Here is a 16990-nt window from a genome sequence, read left to right on the forward strand (position 1 = left end):
CCTCAGCAACTGCACTAAATTTTACAATCCCACCAGCAATGTCTAAGGGTTCCAATTCACTCACTTTCTGGAATCTTAGCTATCTAAGCCAGAAGTCCAGGGGTCTTAACTCCTCATATTGGTATCTTCCTTATAGACCTTCCAAAAATACAACCAATTGGATAGCGACAGAGTCCAAATCTAACATCTGAAATGGGGAAATGGCCTCCAGCCGAACCTGAGCTGATAGCCAACACCTCATCACACATCCTGAGAGACGCTCTCCCTGCAGCTGCCCCTGAAGCAGGGCTTCTGAACAGCTCAGAATTGCAAGGACACCTTATGCCCCGTCCCCTAGATCTGTTAGGTATGGACGTGCAAGCATGGTGCCCCCAGGGCCCCCACTTGCAAATCAGATGAGGAAAGAAAAGGGGAGTCTAGATCTCATTGGGAAGTAGAAGGAGCGGAAACAGGCCAGATTCCGGGGAACCATTTTATTAGCCAGAAATTAGTGCTGCTTTCTGCAGAAGCCAGAAGACCGGGAACCCCCTGGGGCAGGGCAGGTGGACCAGCAGCAGGGCACAGAGTGGCAGGCTGCCGGGCAGGCAAAGAGCATCATCTGCCCCGTCCAGTGGGAGGTGATTCACTGAGGTCTAGGCAGGCGTCTTGGCACAGCCTCAAGGCATGGGCATGAGGAGCGGGGCCAGGCCCTTGGGCGACAGATGAGAACGAGGCAGGGTCCTGGCAGGTCTGAGAGGCTGAGCCACAGGACTTCATGCTGCCCCTGCCTGCTGGTTTCACCTCTAGTGAGACACTGTCCCTCCTCAAATTGCATCCCAGTGGTTGAAAACAACACTTCTCTCTAGATCCCTGAACACAGGATGCCCCTGCCATCATTTACACCATTTGCTCCCTGAAAACTTACACCACCACCCCTAGAAAACTCAGGTCTCAGCTCAAGCACATGGCTTCTATGACACTCCCCCACATACACATGTCTATGCTCTCCGGTGGCTTGGGGGGCTCTGACCCCCGCACCCTCTGGCTTGTGGCACTGTGCAACAATGGCCTTTCTCTTACTGTCCTGATTTGTGGCTGTCTCCCCACAGTGGTGAGCAATGCCAGGGCAGGGACAGACACTTCTCCCATGTATGCCCAATCCAGAGCCCTAGGCAATCAAAGGTACTTTTGTGGTAAGTCTGCTCCTGGGGAACTGGACAGAGAATGACCAGAACTGGTGACAGAGAACCAGACTAGGGGTTCAGCGTGAGAATAGCCACAGGCTGAGTGGTTTGGCAAACTATGGCCCGCAGTCCAAATCTAGCTCACCTCCTGTTTTTGTATGGCCTGGGAGTACAGATTGGATTTCATATTCTTAAGTGTAAAAAAAAATCAAAAGAATAGTATTTCACGATGTGAAAATTATATCAAATTCAAATTTGATTATGTAAATAAGATTTTTAATTTTCTTAAAAGTTTATGGCAATTTGTTTTTCCTCTTGTTCTCTGATTACCTACATAATATTCCTGATTTTGCTTCTTGGCCCATGAAGATTAAATTATTTACTATGTGGCCTTTTACAGAAACAGTTTGCTGACCTCTGCTCTGAATGGCTTGGCATGATTCAGTCCTAACATCCACCCCCACCCCCACAATCCACCCAAGACCAAGCCTGTGACTCCCCTTCCTTGAATGGCAGCATTGTCTGTGGAGAAGGACTCACTCCCTGTCAGTGCTTAACTCCATGCTCCCAACCACACACACCTCTTATTTGGTATCAAAAGGCTTCAGGAAAATACAAAGCAATTACAGCTCACAGAAAGATTAACAACCCTCCCTACAATCAGTGATGAAGGTGGGATAGTCCTGAAGTCTCTTTGTTTATTGACCACCTACTACATGCCAGGCACTGCATGAGATATTTTAAAGACACCATTTTGAATTTCGGGAACCTCTTTAGAAGTTCTCATCTTTATTCCCCTCTCCTTCCCCTCTCCTTCCCCTCCCCTTCCCATATATGTGGAAGAACAGAGATAATGGTCCCCTTTTCCCCTTTTATTCTCTTCTATCTTCACTCTGAGTGGAAAAGGAATCTTTAGCATAAAACATCAAGTCACAATAACTTATATAGCACTTGTCATGAGCAAGGCATTGTTTTGAGGAGTTCTCAACCATGTCACTACTGACATTTGGGCTGGATAATTCTTTGTGTGGGGGGTTGTCCTGTGCATTGTAGGATGTTCTGCAGCATCCCTGACCTCTATCCACTAGGTAAATGCAACTCTTCCTCCAGTTATGACCACCAAAAATGTCTCCAGACATTGCCAAATGCCCTTTGGGGGTGAAGGTGGAGACAAAGTTGTCCCCAGTTGAGAACAACTATCCTGCATGTTTTACATATAAACTCACAAAAACTAAATGAAATAGGTCTTGTTATTATCTTCATTTTAGAGATAAGTAATCTAAGGCACAGAAAGGCTAAGTAACTTCTTCAGGGTCACACAGCTGGTAAGTGATAGAATGGGACAACAATCCATATTGTCTAGTTCCTGTATCCATGCTTTTGCTACTGTCGATTTTATTAAGTCTCAGAACCCACCAAGCTGACATCACCTAGAAAACTGTAGGGGATACCCCTTTTGCCCTTGTAAGATAGAATCGAAGGCCTCCTTGGCTTGACCACAGGAAGCACCATTAAGATAAAACAGAGACTGGGAGAGGGCTAGAAAAGAGGGAGTAAAGACAAGGCCCCAGAAACACAAAACTACTAGGCATCCATTGAGGCCGACTCTGTGTGGCCTGATGGGAAATGAAGCAAGTCCTATTTTGCACCACACTCTGCGCTATGGGTATTCATGACCAGCTGGGAGAAATTTATTTCCTGTTGCTCTCCTCCCTTCATCCCTCCTTCCTACTGTTCTCCCCCTGCTCCTTCTCTTTCTCTTTTCTTCCCTCTCTCCCTCTCTCCTCCTTTCCTCACTTTCTCTTCCTTTCTTTGATGCTGTTAATGGCTGTGCACCTGCCTTTCCAGATATTATGAGATACAACAGGAGACATGAGAGTAAATAAATAAACTGAGGCTCAGAGCTTAATGAAGTCAAACACAGACATGCATACACACCTCCCTCACCTGACAGACCTACTAGTACAGCTGGGGTTTTATATCAGTTATGATTGCTGTGGGCTCCAGGTAAGAGAAAGAAACCAGACTTAGAGTAGCTTCACTAAAAGGGGGACAATTATTCTCTTTCCCAGAAGGGTCAGATGTAAGCCCTCCAGGACTTCTGGGTGGTTTTGCAATGCTATTGACATCCCAGGCTCCCTCTGTCTTTCTGCTTCTCTATACTGCCATATGGCTTTCATCCCTTTGCTCACAAGAAGGCTATTGAACTTCTAGGAGTCACAACTGTAATTGGGCAGTAAAAGCAGAGAGGGGACAAGATGGAAAGGTGAGGGCCAGCTGAGTCTGTCCCTTTGGCTTACGTCTCATTGGTCAGACTGGGTCACACGACCACTCTACCTACAAGAAAGTCTGTTCAGGTGCTTATCTTTATTTTTATTTTTTAGGTTTATTTATTTATTTTTGAGAGAGAGAGAGGGAGAGAGAGAATGCACTATCAGGGGAGAGGCAGAGAGAGAGAGAGAGAGAGAGAGAGAGAGAGAGAGAGAGAGAGAGAATCCCAAGCAGGCTCCACACTGGCAGTGCAGAGCCTGAAATGGGGCCTGAACTCAGGAAAGAACTTGTGCAAGATCATGACCTGGCCTGAAATTAAAAGTCCAAGGCTTAACCAACTGAGTCACCCAGGTACCCCCGTAGGTAGTTTTAATTGGGCACGTTATACCACACTGCAAAAAATATTTGGGTTCAGTGAGTAAGGAAGTAGGGAAGAATGAATATTGAGGGGGTGTCTAGCAGTGTCTGCCCCAGATTCCAAAGGCAGTGTCCATTCCACCAGGGAACACTGTTTGCTGAGAGCCAGTGGGCTGGAAAGGAGATACAAACTCTGGAGATGGTGGCTAACCTTGAATCTTGGCCGTTTCCTTTACTGTCTGTGCGACCTTGGGCCAATTGCTTTATATTTTCCTTCCTCACTTTCCTCATCTATAAAATTTGGCGGGGGGGGGGGGGAATCCCACCCAACTCACAGTATTTCATGGGGATAAAATCAGTTAGCACATGTAAAATACTTAGAATAGTGTCTGGTGCATAATAAGCCCTCAATAAATATTAGCTATTTTTAAGCTGTAACTATTTACTGAATATCTATTATATGCCAAATGCACCAAATTATCTTTTCTAATCCTCACAACAAATGCACAAGGGAAATAAATGTCCACCCACATGGTATGAGTTCAGGAGGGGTCCCAGGCCCCGGTACCTGTCATTTTGCCTTTTCATTGAAGACTTCTAATCCTTAAGAAATTCTTTAATGAAAACACCTCTGTGAAAGGTCTCTATGCACTTTTCAGCAAGCATCTTAACATCTGACACCAAGGCAGAGATTTGTAGCATCAGCACACTAGGATGTCAGACAAAGCCTTTCCCTGGCACTTTCGAGTAGGTCTTGCCCTGGGTTTAGCTCCAAGTTTTGAGGGAAGATTTAATCTAATTTCTGTTCTTTTTTGCTTGATCTGCAAATTGACTCACCCATCCCACATACTTAAAGATATGTGATAATGGTGCTCTGGGAATCAAGCAGGGGCTGACGTACTCAGAGCTTTCACGGTCAATTAGGACAGGGTGGAATCTATAGAAATGTTCAAGTATAGGAGCATAGGGGAGAGAGGAGACTGAGGGTCACAGATTTCAGCAGTTGGCCCCTGGGTAGGGTCAGACTAAGCTGGAGAACAATCAAGTTCCAGCCCCACACTCTTACTTTAGGGAGACGCCAGGTGCTGACTGAAGAGCAGTGATGTCTAAGGCAGCCAGCAGGAGAGAAGGCATCGGTTCTGCTATGGAGGTGAAAATAGACATGACTCCCACCAAGCAGCCCCTTTGTGCTTGCCACGCCCCCAAATCAACCATCAGATTGGGGCTGACTCCTAGAAGTTCAGTCTAAATAAAATCACATGTTCCTGGAAGTGCTCTGAAAAATTCAAAGACTCCCATCTTAGAATAAATTCTACTCCTAGGAATATTTTCTATAGAGAACATGTGCAAAATGATTTTTCACTATGGCATTATTTTTAATAGTGACAAAACTGGGAACAACCAAAGCATTCATGAATAGGGGGCTAGTTAATTTATCAAATACATATTTTTAAAAACACAGATGGGCATCAGACTTTATTAACCTGAAAAGTTATAGCTGGTATGTAGTTAAGTAGGAAAAAACACAATATGAAGCAGCATGTAAGGTAAGGACCATACACGTGAAAATCAAAAAATTGAATAAATATATATATTTAAAAAACTATTAGCAGAAAGGCAAGAACATGAACTGAGATGAATACTGAGATGTTTGGAAAAATTTCACCCAAATGTTAGCATTGTTTATCTGCATAAAAAATTTCCTGCAGAACCAGGTTTCTCGCTGTTGGAGTTGAAATTTACAAATAGGCAAGGGGAGGAAGCTGGAATAATCCATATGTTAATGGATTAGAGTTTGAGGCAGCAGTATGAACTCATGTTTAGCTTAGTATAGACACAGATGGTGGCATATAGAATATTTATAGATATGTGTACACACGCAGGTTAATATATGCACACATATTTCTTTGTTTTGTCAGCTGAGAGGGCCTAGAAGAAATGACATACCAGTACCAGGGAGCATACCTCATGCCCACACCTTTATTTCTAATACCATTCTCCAATAAAAGGAACCAGGGCTCCTTAAAGAAATGGCTGATTCTAGGACTAGGGTGTAAAACATACAAGATGAGCCTAGAGCATCTTCTAATGCCATAAAGTAAAAAAGGACTAAAAAAAATTAACATGAAGTAACCCATATGGATGTGTATGTCAAAACAGCACAGAATTCCCTATGGCCAACATTGGAACAATGTGGGCAACAATGTAAATAAAGTAGTATTGGACTATAATCCAAATATAAAATAGATACCTATGAGCCCACACTAATATAAATAAATTATAAATGGTAGGGAGAGGAGACAAAATAAATCTCGTGCAAAAGAATTCCAAATAATTTCTGTAGATGCTCGGCCCTAAGAGAGGGAGGGTATAATTTCCCACTCCTGTAATGTGGCTGTGCACAGTGGCCTCCTCGCAAAGAGGACAGCAGGGAAAGAGGGAAAAAGAATAGCTTCACAGTGGAGAAGACTGACAAGCTCATCTCAGTCTGGTGGTCAAGGTCAACATCAACAGTCATAAATCATGCTAATAGTATGTAACCTTGGTATCATGTGATAAAGATGACACTTTGCCCCTGGGATCTTCCTCCTCAAAATTCACAACCCCAGCCTCGTCATGAAAAAAATCATTAGATAGATTCTAGTAGAGGGGCATTCTCCAAAATGCCTGACTAAGGTCCTTAAAAACGAGGAGAAGCTGACAAACTGTCACAGCCAAGAGAAGTCGAAGGAGATGGGTAAATCTAAAACTGTTTAAAAAAAATAACGTTTTTCCTTTTTAAAGTTCCCACAGAATGATTTTTCCCTAAACAAAAGGATCAAAGTGAATTTTGATCTCAACCCTTAACAATGCAGAAAGTCAGTAAGGGCTTTGAAAATAAAGCTTTTCTTTAAAGGTTTTCCAACATCCTGGATCAAATTCTTACACGGGGCCTTAAGGTCAAAGTTCTTGGGCTTTCTCCAGGAAATTAAAAGATTTTCCCAAATATATCAGAGGCAGGCACCGCCCTCACTAAGGGGAGGGCCTGAAGAAGGTTGAGGTTTCCTTTCCTGGGCTCTCAGTGTTTTTCTCATCACACATACCTGTAGGTTGCACATGTACATCTCAGCACAGCCATTGTGACATGACAAAGCCTACTGTTTCCGGGGACATTTACAACACTTTTATCAGATGGTGTTGGCCACTATCTGTCCCTAGAACAGACGCAGAGGAGCTCTTCAGAGAGGCCGTGGAATCTCCAATAGAAGTGCACAGGTGATGGCCAAATACTGGCAGTCCCATAGCCTCAGGCCCCTGAATCCGTGGGGATGGTCTGAGACTTTGCCATGAGCACATCTGGAGGACAGACTGATTTATGAGATATCCCCAAGATTCTCCCAGCCCCCACTTTAAATGAGAAAGAAGAATCCTCAAGCTGAAAGGGGCAAGTCATGGAATTGTTTTATTTCTTATTGATTTTGTACATATGCAACTCAGCTAAGTAGAATTATAGCAAATTGTGTTCCTGATGACCCAGGAAATATGCTAAAAAAGTAATTCTTCTGAATAGTCAGAAAAGTTCCAGAAGTTAGCCCTAGGATTTAGAAACAAGGTCAGAAAATGACATCTTTGAAAACTGGAAATGATAAAAATCAACATACAACGAATGGGATTAGTCCCCTGTAGTTATTCATCCCCTGTAAATCATCCACCTCAGAGATGCTCAGCAAACACATCTTAGAGAAGACTGGAGTGCCTCCCAAAACCAGTCAAGGGCCCCAGGAGACTTCTGCATTGCCACCGGAAACTACTAATCTCAAATGGACCTTATCTTATTGAGATAAACTATAATTTTGAAAATTGTAACATGCTAATGACAAATACAATGGAAAACTCTCCTTGGAATCTAGAGATAGGAGACAAATAGAAAAGTCCTGGTCAGGGTTTTAAAAAGAAATCTAAAGGAATAAAAGTCACAATATAGGGAATATAGTAATATAGTAATACTATAATAATGTCACATGGTGATAGATGGTAGCTACATTTGTGGTGTGCATAGCATAATGTATAGAGCTGTTGAATCAATATGTTGTACACTTGAAACTAATGTAACATAGCATGTCAACTGTACTCAAAGAAAATAATTGTTAAAAATGGAAAATAAGTCTAACCGAGAGTGACCTATTTATGGCTTTGGTTGGTGGAAAAGTGTCCTCCCCTGAAAAAATTGGGACAATTCTTCAGGTTCTGGAAGAGCTAGTCCTGTGAGACTAGGTAAACCCTCTCTTTGATTTCAGTTCTCCAAGGAACCTTAGGATCTCCAGGGAAGACATTGTGAAGGAGGCGATCCAGATAAGTGGACATGAGTATCCAGTTAGTAGGAGTCCTACAATATTGTGTCTCTAAATCACTGTCTCATGAATTTGGAAAGTGGCCCTCCATACTTCAGAGCTAGCACATACTGGAGTGCTCCTTGGAGGCAAGGGAGTTCCCAAATTGCAAGGCTAAGGACTCACATGCTGGACTAAGTTGTCCTCCTAGTGGTCACTTCATGAGGCCCGCATGGGCCACCAGCCGGTCTCATTAAAAAAATCATATCCTACATCTTCCATTCTATAAGATAGCCTATTTACTTAAGATGTTTCTTAGAGTCTTCTCCTTTGGGGACTGGCTAATGTTACAGTAGATGGATGGGTCTGACCTACCCAGATCTTCCTCTAACTGTTGATTTTTCAAATTCATCAAAGAACAAGAGAGTTGGGTACTTTCTTAAATGCATTGAACCACTTGGTGGCCCCTATCTAGTAGTTGGGTATCAATGAAGAAACCATGACAAGACATGTTTGGACACGAGCAAGAATCCTTCATTCATGCTGCACACACAGGCTTTACCATCCATTTGTATCAGTATCATCCATGACCTGAAAACAGCATTACTTCACGGACGCCGCAATTTTTCAGTTATAATTTAAAAATCAACACTCACAAGAGGGGAAATTCTGTTAGTCTCTCATATGCAGAGAATAAGCCATAATATTTTTGAAGTTTTACCCATGGGTTACAGAGAATGTAGGTTTTAAAATATTTGCCTGTATCTGAGTAGAAACAATCTTACTCCTCAGTGTATGCTCTTAAAAAAAAACAAAAATAACCTTATTTGGACTCTATTCTGCCTTCTAAGACAACAACTATCACTTTTCCTTCCCTACTTTGCCCTCTTCTCTCTGTCAAATGTCTTTTATCACAAAGAAATTGCAAGGCTTCGGGTCATACTCAGCTTTCCCCTTGGTTTCTGTAGGGCTCCTTGGTGAACACATACCCTGTTATGATTAAAAACATTTGCCAGCTCAAAATGTCTTCTCCAAGCCCCTCTATAAAAGAATATTAAAATCAAGGCTCGTGCTGTTATGAGTTTCTGGAACAACAGTCCCAGAGGCAACAGCTGCTCTTTCTTATTGTTGTAACAGCAACTCTCTTGGCAGCACTGAGATGGGCTTTTATAACTTCCCTGGAGGGAACCCACTGAAGTTCAAAAGTGATCCCCACCAATTCCTGACCTCTGTGTGATCCAGAAGACGCCCTGCCAGCCACCAGCTAGCTATGCAAGGTGGGGCCCATGAGCCCCTCCTCCAATGAACTACACAAGAAGGAAATGAAAAAGAGAGAGAAAGAGAGCTCTCCAAGAGCCTGGACAGCATTCCTCTGTATCTAATGGCCCTCCTCTGAGGCAGCTGCTTCCTTCAGGCATGACTTCCCATCTGGATACTGGGAAGGCCTTAGGTCAGGCGTCAGCACTTTGCACCAGAGATACTCATGAGTTTTAACCTCCAAAGGAACAAGGCAAGGATCATCTTTGCTGAAGAGACTCCAAAGGAGAACAAAAATGGAGCTTTTGGGGAAGAAGCCTGACCTGACAGGTCTCTGGTTTGCTAAGGAGACAGCAGCACCACTTGCAGGTAAGAACACAGAGAAGGAATGGGACTCCTGCAGCTTGAGAGGCTCAGAAATTAAAAATTGGGGGTAGTGCAGCATCGGACCCCTGCTTTTTGACTCGGTTCTAGATGCAGAGATGAGCGTAGTTCACCTCTCGAATGAGTGCAAGATTATTTTTTTCCCACTACTTCTGTCATCCTTGGGAGCCCAGTAGATAAGCCATTTTAATACATAGCGATATTAGGTATCATTTATGTTTTATATACATTATATTATTAAATCCTCACAATGAGCCAATGAGATGAGTATTATTATTTTTATTTTGTATGTGAATATCTTGAAAATATTAGGGGATAAATAGCTTATTTGAGAATATGCAGCAAGTCAATGGCTGAGGAGGGATTTGAACCAGGCCCCAAACACATGTTCTTTGTCAGGCTATCTTCCCTCTCTACCTTCCATGCCCTCCCTGCCCAGAGTGACTGCACCTCAAGTCTTGGGCCTGTGACCTTGTGTATGCCAAACCATCAGAAGAAAATGATCTCTATAACACTCCTTGAGGTCTGTCATCTGAATATTTTATGCACTATTTGCTGAAATTAAAACCTACATTGGTCTATCTCCTATGAATGAAAGTCCTTTTTATTTTTTATTAATTTTATACATTACCATTTATTTATTTGTTTATTTATTTATTTATTTATTTTGTTTTTGAGAGAGAGAGAGAAAGTGACCAGGGGAGGGGAAGAGGGAGGGGGAGAGAGAGAGAGAGAGAGAGAGAGAGAGAGAGAGAGAGAGAGAGAAGAGAGAATCCCAAGCAGGCTACATGCCCAGTGCAGAGCCCCATGCAGGGCTTGATCTCATGACCATGAGATCATGACCTGAGTCGAAATCAAGAGTTGCATGCTAAAATAACTGAGCCACCCAGGTGCCCCTGGAAGTCCTTTTTAAATGCCAACATCTCAGGGATGCAAGTCCCCAACAGAGGCATCTAATTTTCATATACATCTCAGGAGTTCTGCAGGTTACAGTGTTGGCCTTTTCTGCAGGAGGGTCAGATAGACCTGCTCAGAGAAATGGTACAAAATATGGGGAGGACTTCTAGTAAAGCCTGGATATTGAAAACATGTAATTAGCTTTGCTTCCCATGGAACGATCTCAAAAATGACAGTACAGAAATGTAAAGGAGGGGTGCTTGACCAGCTCATTTGGAAGAACATATGACTCTTGATCTTGGGGTTGTAAGTTCAAGCCCCACATTAGGTGTAGAGATTACTTAAAAATAATCTCTACTTAAAAATAACTTTTTAAAAAAGAAATATAATGAAAGAAAGTACATGGTCAAAGAGAATGGATGGCAAGATGATGGGAATCAAGACAATGGAAAGTGAATGGATGAGTGATACCTGCAGGTCAGAGAAAGTTCAAACCCAACTGCCTTCAGAGAGATGGCCAATGACAAGAAAGCAGGTGTGTTCCATGGAGCCCCTACAAGGCTTTGGCTTTGAAGGCACCAAGTACCTCTAAAGGCAAGGATGGGGAGTGGGTCTGGAAACAACCTGAGAGGCAAAAGCCTTCATGAGGAGCATTTACACCTCAGCCCTGTCCTTTCCCATACCACATGCAATCAAATGGCCAGTGTTCCTCTACCTCTCATGGTCAACAAGAGACATATTCCCTGGAGAAACTGAACTGACACGTTTTCAGGCCTGGAGACACCAGGTTCAATAAAGGGTAAAGTACTAAATGCATGAATGTTTACATACTGGACAGTCAGGCTCCAAGCCCTGTCTCAACCCCTCCCCGAAGGCTGGCATACAGGTGCTTTGGAGAAAATAAACAACACTAGAGAAAGACTTACCTATGATGACATTTCAGGGCTGCTAGTAGAAAGACACAGCATCTGACAATTATTTCACTAAAAATTTTTAAGCTTTTCATTTTGAAATAATCTGACTTACCAAAAAGTTGCAAATACAGTACATAGAGTTACCACAGAACCTTCATTCACCTTTCCCAAACATTAATGTTTTACGTAACTACAGTAAAGTGATCAAAATCGGGAAATTAACACTGATACCATACTATTAATTAATATAGAGACCTTATTCAAACTTCACCAACTTTTCTTCTCTGGTCCGGGATCTAACCCGGGACCATGCATTGCACTTAGTTGTCATGTATCCTTAGACTCCTCCTATAATTTAGAACAAATGCTCATTATTTCTCTGTCTTAGATGACTTTGACATTTTTTTAAAAGGATTGGTCAGCTACATTCCAGAATGTTTATTCTAAGTGCATCATATTAGGAAGCATATGATATCAATATATCTCATTACTGGCTATGTTAACTTCAATCACTTGGTTAGGTGATATCTGCCAGGATTCTCCACTCCATTGTTTCTTTTCTAATTAATAACTATATCGTGGGGAACAAAGTATCCTGTTTCCCACACACTTTAATTTGCTAATTTTATCATCCACTAATGTTCTTGATTATAACAATTATTACTGAGTTGTTTGCCAAATAGTGATTTTTTAAGATTTCCACCATTCCTTCTACAACTTTATTTTTGTTGTTGTTGCTGTTTTAACAACTTATTTTCATGTTAGCGAATATACAGTGTATACAGTGTAGTCTTGGCTTTGAGAGTAGATTCCTGTGATTCATCACTTACGTACAGCACCCAGTGCTCATCCCAACTAGTGCCCTCCTCAATGCCCATCTCCCATTTTCCCTGCCCCCTCCAACCTGCCACCCCCACCAACCCTCAGTTTGTCCTCTGTATTTAAGAGTCTGTCATGGTTTGCCTCCCTCTCTGTTTGTAACTTATTTTTCCTTCCCTTCCCCTATGGTCTTCTGTTAAGTTTCCCAAATTCCATATATGAGTGAAAACATTTGACATCTGTCTTTTTCTAACTGACTTCTTTCACTTAGCATAATACCCTCCAGTTCCATCCACATTGTTGCAAATGGCAAGATTTTGTTCTTTTGTATATATATGTATACACACACACACACACACACACACCATATCCTAAATATAAGTTCAGAGGGTGTGAAACTGCATCTCATTTACTATATAATGAAACACTTTAATGATACTCTTAGAAATAATGCGTTTTCTCTGAACCACTTTTCTTTTTAGTATGTAATGTACGTTATCACCACAATTTTCATCTGTTTTTCAGAAATACTCTGCAAACTCCATTTTTCTTGTTGTGAAACTAAACCCAAAGAGCAGGGATTCCTGTCTACATTGTTAACAAGTATTTTGAGATTTCTTTAGAAATGCGTAACTCCACAGAACTGAGCATACAGACCTACAACAAGATGTTGAAAAGGTGTCACATCAGTAAGGATGCCTTCCGGGCTTTAAATGGGCAGGGGTTCCTACCCTCAGAAATCTTTGCTTTGCTGGTTATCTGAGACCAAAAAAGTTACAAAGGCAAAACCATTAACAAAGCAAACAACCAACAAATAATTTTTACATCGATCAGGACTTGCCTTTCGGTTGAAGTGACCAAAATACAACTCAAAATAACTCAAGCAGAGAAAACCTGGGGAGAGTGGACAGTGGGGGATCAGGTTCCAACACACCCAAGTTTAGGAACTCACTGGGAAGTTCTCTCCCTCAGCTCTACTTCTTTCAGTGTGATAGCTTCATTCTCTCTGACTAAAGAAAAATCTTAGTTGTAGGAAATTCTAACCATCATCCCAATACATTCCAAAAAAGCCCAGAGAATGACTCTGTGTGGTCCTGCTTCAGACACATGCCCACACATGTCCAATAACTTTGACCTGAGGGTGGGGCACTGATTGACCAGACTTGGGTCACATGCCCACGCCCATGGCTCAATGGAACAGAGCATCATGAATAATTGTCCCACCAGCATCACACAATATAGAAAAATGGGCATTTCCCTAAGGAAAAGGAGCGTTGGACAATAGATACCTACTTCAAAATTTAATGAGTTGGTTTTCCTCAACTTAGACTTAACCTCTTAACAGTTTCTCCTGGTCTCATAAAAGTGGAAAAGAGAATTTATCTATATTCATCTATATATACAGACAGAAGAATGAAAAGAGACCCAGAGGATGCTCAAAAATCTACCAGTTGGCATTACACAGAGAAATCTCTGCTTCTGGAGAATGAGCCAGGTCAGAGGTGATGGATTCAAGCAGGAAAACTCATGTCCTGCAGGACCACTCAGGGGCAAGTGGAAGAAGTGTTTGTCAACACTGTGAAACCACAGCAGAGTCAGGCAGAGTTCAGGGGGAAAGCTGTCATTACCACCCCACCGTGACCAATCCAATGCAAACAACTACCTCACGCAGCCCAGCATGACCACATCTACCCACCTCCACTGAGCACTTTGAGCCCAGCACAGACTGTAGCTCCCTTGGCCCATCTTCTTCCCATTCTCCGCTAACCAGGATTTAACTATCCTTTTGGATTCTGCTTTCTTGCTTCTGTTCCACCAGGCTTGGATTTCATAATTTGGCTGACACTTGCAAAAATAGTTTTAAGGAAACTTCCCACCCTACTAAAGTAATTATGTGCTTCTAGCTCCTTCTTAAACTCCCCAAATTCTTGTTCTGGAAAAACAGAACTTAATCACCATTTCCAGTCTTATCCCTACTATTTTCTTCATAAATACTTCTTTCAAAGCACTACACTTTAAATTATGGTTCTTCAACTAGTTTTTTACATCTTAGTCTTTGGGCTTTTGCCTGTGTTATTCTTGTTTCTTGGTGGTTATTTCTCCATCAAAATTCCAGTCATTCTTCAAATTTACCTCAAAAACAACTTTCCTCATGGAGACTCCTACTGCTCCCTCAGTGGGAAATGATTGCCATCACTGGTATTAGAATCTGGTGTTGGAATCAAGCTATTTTAAATAGCTTTCAAGTATGAGATTCTTCTACTTGTCTGATACTCTGTCACCACTTTTTGAAAGTGATTTCATTAAACTCTGGCCAGAAAAATCAAAACATGGTCTGGGTCTAAAGAAACTATTACTTTTTGGATTTTTTTGTGAGAATTTAGGATTTAGAGGGGACTGTGAATGTGCCATGCAAAATATGAGCCTTCGTCTCATGAGCTTAGGGTAGCAAATTTATGTGAATCTATGAATCTCAGAACATATAAAATGCGTGAGGATCTGATACTACAAGGGTTCCTCATTTGAAATTTGGAGATTTTGCTATCAGACTTCATAAACTACAGTACCTACTGATAACTACCTTCATTAGAAGTTTAGCCAGAAAAAGACATAAACTATGTTCCAAGGGAATCCAATATACAAATAAGTTCCTAGAAATTATAAGTCTTGTGATAGAGCTAGCACACTAGCAGCCAGAGCTTATGAAACATGTAAACAGCTTCTAAAATATGCTTCTCCTTTATAAAATTGCCCTAACTTAACATAGATTCATTTTCGAAATTGTCTCTACACCAGAGCTTCCTACTTGTTAGTATTCTGTTCTTTATCACAGCAAGCCATTCCAGAGATTTCCCTGTTGGGCACTTTAGATTTATAGATATCTTTTAAAAACATATTTCAAAAAAATCCAGTAATTTCCCCTTGCAATCAGATTTCTAAAAGTTGTTCTTGCCTAGTTTTCACCTTGTCACCCACTGCAGTCTGGCTGCTGGTCTCACACCTAAAAACCTCTCACCAAGTTTATAAACACCACCTGCTGAAAAACCTAATGAGAAACGTTGGGGTCCTCTGTTACTTCACTCTGCTGTGGTGTTGACATTGGGGGACATTTTCTTGCTTTCAAAATGTATCCCCTAGAGCTCGGTCTTTGCCTCTCTTTCCTCTACATTCTCCAGAGGAGCCTTGACTGCCAATGAATTCAACTCCCCACTGAACATCTTCACCTTAACACCCACCTCACTGATCCTCCCCCAACTTTCTCGTCTTAGGAATGGCACCACCTCATCTGCCCTGTTGTTGGGAGTCGTTCAAGTTTCTTCTTCTTTCAGCCCTCACATCGGATCAGCTCTTACTAGTTCTGCCTCCGCAAATCCCTCAGTTGGTTGCCTCTCTCCTGGCCTTTGCTGGTGCCTCAGCACACTCATCATTGTCTCTTGCCAGTGCCTGGGAGCCTTCTGGTTGGTCTCTCTGCTTCTATTTCTTTCCTTCTCCTCTTATCCTCCCAATGCTGCCCGGTGATCTGAGAGCATTTTTGTGTCATCCCTGATCAGAATCACTCAATGACTTTAAATTCCCCACAGGACAGATCTCAAACCCCATCATGGTATATAAATGGGTCCCTGTTTCCCTGCCCTTTCTCCTCCCCAGCCTCTCCCCCACCATACTCTCTGACCATGACATTCCAAACCACAACTGGTGTCGCAAATACACCACCTCCCCCATGCCTCTTTGCTCTCACCTATGTTGTCTTCTTTGTCTGGAATGCCCTCACTTGGCTGGTCTTCCTGGCAATCCACTGCTTCCTCTTCAAGTCTTGACCCACATGCTACCTTCTCTGAAACATTTCTGACTCCCTGGACAGTATTAGGTTCTCTTTCACCTCTGTTTTCACTGTATTCAATACATGATGACACTAATTTTCATTCAATATACATTGAATAATCAATCAATCAATAAACTTTACTGAGCACATATAATGTATGAGGCATCATTAAAGCACTTTTACAATTTAAATGATCACATAATAAAATATTTTAAAATTTAAAAGAATCCTATTTTATAGGAATAATATTTATTCCTATTTATAATGAGGAAACTGAGGTACACAGTGATTAAATAACTCACCCAAGCTCACCTGAGTAGTGACCATGTCAAGATATGAAGCCGGTAGCCTGTGCTCAAGAATATTTGCATTCTCCGGCCTTCATTAGACCAATCACATTCTTAGATGGCAACCATTCCTTGGCATGTACGTGTTTCCTGTCAATGCCTTTATTATCTTTGTTTTCTCAGGAACTACACAAGTCCAGGCACACAGGACTTGATGCGTGTTTGGTAAAGGAATGCATGAATGAATATGGGACTGACTGAATGAAAGAAGAAGTGAGACAAGTGTCCACAGTACCTCTTCTGGGCATTTCTAATTAGTGCCTCCCAAGTGTCTGATCTGTTCTTTCTTCAGCATGAGTGTATCCTGCAAAACCTGATAGTACATTCAGTGCAAACAGCGTTTAATGAATAGCAAGAGGCAAAAATCATTAATCAAGCCCTACCTGCACAAGAATCAGCTGTGGAGAGTTCTGCTGAGATATGTCACAGCCACTGCAGCTCAAGTGTA

General features: G+C 42.0%; 2 long non-coding RNA genes across 3 annotated transcripts; both read left to right on the forward strand.

Moving 5' to 3' along the window:
• Positions 1–1059: 1059 nt before the first annotated feature.
• On the forward strand, positions 1060–5062 carry LOC132670000 (uncharacterized). The gene is made up of 2 exons (XR_009606358.2): positions 1060–1172; positions 4863–5062. It is a non-coding gene; the product is annotated as an uncharacterized LOC132670000 (long non-coding RNA).
• A 1602-nt stretch (positions 5063–6664) lies between these two features.
• Positions 6665–9963, forward strand: LOC144616525 (uncharacterized). Of its 2 annotated transcripts, XR_013555889.2 has the most exons (3): positions 6677–7215; positions 8069–8144; positions 9239–9963. It is a non-coding gene; the product is annotated as an uncharacterized LOC144616525 (long non-coding RNA). The 2 variants fall into 2 exon arrangements; XR_013555888.2 differs by lacking the exon at positions 9239–9963 and having other exon boundaries at positions 6665–7215; positions 8069–8373.
• The last annotated feature ends 7027 nt before the right edge of the window (positions 9964–16990 follow it).

This window comes from Panthera onca, chromosome B3 (assembly GCF_046562875.1).
Source record: "Panthera onca isolate mPanOnc1 chromosome B3, mPanOnc1 haplotype 2, whole genome shotgun sequence".
Taxonomy (NCBI): domain Eukaryota; kingdom Metazoa; phylum Chordata; class Mammalia; order Carnivora; family Felidae; genus Panthera; species Panthera onca.